The sequence below is a fragment of the Geospiza fortis genome, unplaced genomic scaffold (genome assembly GCF_000277835.1).
Source record: "Geospiza fortis unplaced genomic scaffold, GeoFor_1.0 scaffold171, whole genome shotgun sequence".
In the NCBI taxonomy this organism is placed as follows: domain Eukaryota; kingdom Metazoa; phylum Chordata; class Aves; order Passeriformes; family Thraupidae; genus Geospiza; species Geospiza fortis.
In genome coordinates, this window is record NW_005054313.1 from 9,220,709 (window position 1) to 9,226,708 (window position 6,000).

General features: G+C 40.0%; 1 protein-coding gene across 2 annotated transcripts in view; it reads right to left on the reverse strand.

The window, feature by feature from the left end:
- The window catches only part of SCAPER (S-phase cyclin A associated protein in the ER), a 135,817-nt gene that overhangs the window by 68,581 nt on the left and 61,236 nt on the right, over positions 1-6,000 (reverse strand). The window lies entirely within an intron of this gene.

Sequence of the window (6,000 nt, forward strand, 5' to 3'; positions counted from 1 at the left end):
AACAGCAGGACCACTTGGCTGATTTCTTATAGGCATCATAAAAGAAATGGCTCTTCAGGGTTATTTGAATAAGAGAAAAGCAATGGCTTTGCAGCTTACCTCAGAAAGGGCATTTTATTAACAAGGGTCAGTAATGAAGCCAGAATGCAGTGGTGGGAGTGATGTAGACACACATTGGTTGGGTTCCATTTCAGTTTTACACATCTGCACCTGGGCTATTCACCTGTGCTCTGCTGCTCAGCACTGAGGGGAAACACCCAGGGCCAGGGCACAAAATACAAAATACAGCAGTGAAAACAGCCACAGTTTATCCTGCTCTGCCCAGAGTGTGAGGGTGCAGTGGGAGCAGCAAGGCAGAGGAGACAAAGCTGCCAGAGTCCCTGAGCTGCAGACTGACAGCAGTCAGGAGGAGGTGTCACTCTGTCCCTGCCATGGGTTTGGTGCCACTGCCTCAGTGTCCCCTCCTGCTGCTCTCAGTGACAAGGCTCAGGGCTTGCTGCACCTTTGCTTTCAGCTACTGGGCACCTGCACTGAGTGGGACAGAGCTGGCAACTGAGCAGGAGGAGCGGCAGACCCTGCTGGGACTGCAAGCCTACACACAGAAGTCTGGAGGAAGGAAAAGGAGGGGAAGGGCAAGAGTGCTCATCATAAAATGGAGATGTCAGGGTTAAAGGGCCAGAAGGCATTCACAAAGTGACCACAGAGTATTGGAAAAGAAAAAGATTACATTAACCAGTCTCCCAGAAGTGAGACAGGAAATGGAATGGCTGGAGAATGTACCACAATAGTAACGCTATATTAAAAAAAATTCCCCAAAATCAGAGTATTAATTTATAGAAGAATAGGGAGTTTCCACTTAATCAAGAGAAAACAGGTACTCTGTGTCTTCTCTTTGAAAAAATTAGGAGCTTCATTAATAGCTTTCAAGACATGCTGAAGATACATATGTGTTCTTGAAGTATAAATAAAAATGATTTGTTGAATTTTGAGTCTTGGACTTCTTATCATCTGGTCAGCTGAGCCCACTAATATACAACCAGGGTTTTTATATGACAAGAAAAATAAAAGGAGATTACATCCTGATGAGATTTTTTTGCACTATTTCCTCTGTGGAAAATGAGGTTGGAGGAAACCTCTGTCTATCTCCATAAGCCATAAGCTAAAATGGGAAACGAAACTAAAAGCCAAAGCCCAAATAACTGCAGGACTTGGACAGTACATCAAAAGACCACAGCACCAATGAGAAGTGGAACTGTTGCAGTCCACAAGCAGAGTATTTTCACAGTGGGATTTAGAATGGCTATTGCCTTGGCAATATTCTAGCACATTAAGCAAAAAATACTTTATTTCTTTGGTATATCTACCCAAATTCCACTATTAAAGCCTATATAAAGCCCACCACCCTATATTGTAACTTCATCTGACAAAAGACAGCAAGACAGGTTTCCATTTACTTCATTTAACATCACAGGAATGGAATTCCACCAGGATTAACCACAGACGCTGAAGAAAGGCACTTCCCTAATCTCCATCAGGCATCAGCATACAAAATGTGTAAGGTTTATCAAAACACTGCTCACAGGACTCCATGAGAACATAATCATATTACACAGCCTTCAGCTGACACAGCTAACACAAGAGCCCTTCTCTTCAGTCTGTTAAGATGCTCCATAGGTTCAGTTTCTGTCCTCACTTTAAAAACAACCTGTACAGTACTAACTCCCCTGGGAAAGCTTCCAGCTTTCCATTTCTTCTGAAAGTCTTTCTGGATACTTTTAGCAAAATTCAAACTTTCTAAGCATGTGTTAAGCACCACACAGTAAGAAACTGGAAGAACACATTTCCAATTTTGCCACATTAAAGAATTACCTCTGACATCCTCAGATCCTACTGCAGAGGGAGTTTTCTACCAAAACCAGTCAAAGGTGCTGTGTGATCACATGGGGAGGAGAGAGGAAATAAAACCTGCCTTCTCCCACCAGTGAGCCTTGGAGAAATTATTTAAATATCCTTCATACTGACTTCTTGGCCGTGTCAGGGAAATAAGAATAATTTTTGGACTGCTTCAAAGGACTAGAAATCTATGCTAGAGGACTTGTGCTTGGATGCAGAATTTGCCATTGCTCTGAAGGGATTTGGAAAGAGAGAGCTCTTTGTACACACTGGACTCCTGGCACACTCTTGCTATGCACTAGGGATTACTGGGACATGGCATCCACACCTGATCCAGTGATTCTGGAAAAATACCATTGAATCCAAATCCAAACATCTCAAAACAATTAATTAGTCTTTTTTCTGTCCCCCAATTTTTACTCCTCCAATGCTTACTAAGCCATACATAGAATGATAAATAATTGAAACTTTGCTGTGCAGGATAATACAGAAAGTTAATGTTTTTCCCCTTAAATTATTTACATTTCACTTATTAAGGTTTTAGTACTCCTCACAAATGGATAATTCAGAATGCAGAAGAAGTATCAGAAGGATGTAAGGCCCTGATTTGTCTTGGAACACCACCATAATGTAAACTAATAAATTGTATGTTCAGCAAATACAAATACAGTATCTGATCTTTTTCCACTGCAAATGGGAAAACAAGGGCTATTCATATCAAAGGTTTCTAACATGGGCTAAATACTTTTAGCAGGTTTAATATATTTTATAGGTCAAAGGAAGAAGATTTGTCAGTATTTCTAGGCCAAATTTCATCTCCAGAAAAAAGCCAAAAAGCCTTGAAATAGCAGCATCAACGTACCCAGCACTTGGGGGTTTAACTCAATGTCTGGGCTGGGCATCGATGCCCAGGGAAGGATGGGTGTGTTTCTGAATCCATTTATTTGCATTCCCATGAGAATATTTTAGCTATTTTCTGAAGAGGAAATCCACCCCCTGCCCAATCATACCCGTTATTTATCTTGTTTTAAAGTTTACCTGAATTTTATTTTATTTACTCTCTAGCTCTTCTACAGTTTCCACAACATTTTGGAAATTAAATTTTGTACAAGTACTTCCAGTTTCAGAGATTGTCTGTTTTTTTCTTCAGTAATCAGTATTTTGGTATAATATCTTATAACTGGCCTAACTGGACTCTAAGCCTTCTACACCAGGAAAACCTGCAAGGTAAGTTTATCCTGTGACTACACTGATATATTGTAATGAAGGAAGGAAAGTATTGTATCAGCTAAAGGCATTTAGCTTTGGGCTTCTGAAAGAAAAAACTTCTCACTACATTCCCATCTTGTCTGCAGCAGATTCTCACAGGAAATATTTCTTTTTCTACCTCTTCTTTTTGTGCTGCAGTCTGTTTCCAGGATAACAGTGGTTCCAATATCCATACTACCTGTGGTATCACTTTACAGTCAAAAACAAAAGGTAAATAAAAAGAATACATTAAAACAATTCCTTGTTATGCGAGGAGAGACTAGTTAAAATATTAGAACAAAACTTCTCCCCCTGAAACCTGCTAATTCCCTTCAGGCACAAGGCAATCTTCCATTACTTTACTTTCCCTGTTGTATTGAAGGATGACAGTTATACTTTGCTACTTGGATATTTAACACTGAAATACATGGTCCTGCCTCTGCATTAGAAAATATTAAATAGATGTAAATAACCCTCTAACTTTGTGAAAATGTTTTCCTTCCCTTTTCAAAATGTGCTCTGATGGACACCTGAGAATGCTCCAATGGACACCTGACACACCTTTTGCCACATTATCCCAGTACACTGGACACTAAATAATTGGTCAGATCAGACCAGAGAATATGAATTAATACTACAAACCCACCAAGGGTCCACCAGAACCTACAAAATTACCTAAGTGCCACCAGGGACCAACCAGCAAATGCACTTGAGAAAGGCAAGGAGCAACACCTGGCTTCTCCAGGTGACAATGTCCACAGTCCTTTTTCTGAATGTCCCTCTTGGCATGTGGAACAGTTCAGAGACCAAAATACTGACCCAACAAGGCAATATTTGGAATTATCCCACCCCTCTCCCTAATGCACACCATTTTTTAGCAGATACTGAAAACCCAAATGTCCCAGCTACCTTTTAGAAGTCATTTCTGTGGAAGAACTCCTTAGAGTCATTGACAATCCCAGCCATGAATCAGTGCTGTACCACTGAGCAAGGGACAACCACTGTCTACCACAGCAGGATAAAGCCTGTCAGCTTATTGCTGTTAGTGTAGTACCAGAGCAGAGCTTAGAAAGGACTTGGATCAGTGCTTTCTTAGTGCTCAAGGTTTTATAAATCTGCAAACCTTCAACTAGTAAGAACCACTGAAACAGTCTATCAGTTGCATCAGCAAATCAGTGGTCTCATAATATTAAAGTGGCCTAATCTTAAAGGTGATCTAAAAAGGCTTTTTACCTGCCAAAGACTAACTCTGGTTTCTGTCTTTCTTCTGTAACAACTGACAACATGACTAAGAACTAAAATCAGATAAGAACTTGCATTCCATAAGTGGTTCTGGTTGTGAAGACACTCTCAGTTTGGGGGTAGAGAGAGGAGTGGTTAAAGAAATGTGGCATAAGAAAGGAAGCATAAAAGAATTTAATTCTAAAACACATTGCTTCTGTTAAGCAAATAAATAAACCTACCAATTGTGTCCCACTTTAAACAGATTTTAAAAAGGTGCTTCTCCATTTTTAAGCTCCACAGCCCACTAAGTCAAAAGATATTTTCTGTTCACTGGTACACTTCCACTCCAATCTGAGTACCTCAAACCTTCCCTTTTGGGAAAGACAAAAACTCTTCCCATGGTGACCATTAACACTTAAACTACTCTGTATAGTTTCTTGTTTTGACCCAAAGATTGCATTCAGCATTCAAAGGTGTTATTTTTAGCCCCCCTTTTTTTGGTGGGACTTTTCTCAGTAACTGTGCAGATCTCCTGAGAGCTGTGCAGACTCCCATCTGGCAGCAGTTTGCACCCAGCCAGGTACAGGCACAGCATCCCTGGCACACGGTGTCCCCTGACTGCCCACACAGCTTCTCAAGGTAACAGTGCTTCCTTCAGACCTACTGCTCTTTGTTTCTTTGTGCTGACTCCTCTTCCTCCTGGCCTTGCTGAAGCAGGATCCCCTACTTAGTTCTGTGTTTTCCTATTATTTTTCTCTATATTAAGACTAGGTTGTCCCATGTTAATAGATACCATCTAGGCTAAAACTCTTGCCTCATAAAATTTCTTGCCCTCTCATCCTTTCTCTTACAGAAATACTTCCCTATTCTTCTTCCATTTTCTAATATGTGATGTGCAAAATAAACACATTTTAACAGAAATAAATGGGATTCTGGCTGACTCACAGACACTCCTCTACTTAAAAAGCCAGTTCAGACTTGAGCTCCCATTTTTAACCTGCTTGATTTCAAAGAAGCTCACAAATATTTAAGCCCTCATAGCAGGTAAAATGTTGTGTCATTTTGAAAGTAACAATAACTATGGTTCCTGAAATGATACTTTAAAAATTTAGATGAAGGCAGCTGATAGATCTCTAGGTTTTTACATGAAGACTGCAAAGAGACCCCCCCCCAGACTGTGATGGAAGTGAGCTACACAGTGGCCATCACCACCTCACACCTGAAAGGGCACGGCCCTACCGGAGGCAATAAAGGAAGAAACTAAAAAAGCAGATGGAACAGAAGATTCTGCCTGAAAGCAAATTAGCAATTAATTACAGAAAGAGAAATGAAAACTGTAAATTCAGGATCAGTCAAAAGATTTGAAAACATAAAAAAAAAAATTAACATCTGAGTTTCTCTAGTGCTACAATTGAGACCGAACTGACCAAGTTACATCACTGATAATCTCAGAACTTAACACAGAGACACAAGAGCTTATTAATATCTTCAGAGTCAAATGCAGACATTTCTACTTTCTGATGACTAGAACCTAATTTTTTATTTTCTAGCAGCAAAGAAAAGCAAAACACAAAAGCTACAAATCTGGAAGTCTCAATATACCATGAAATTCATCTTGCAAATGAAGTGCTGATG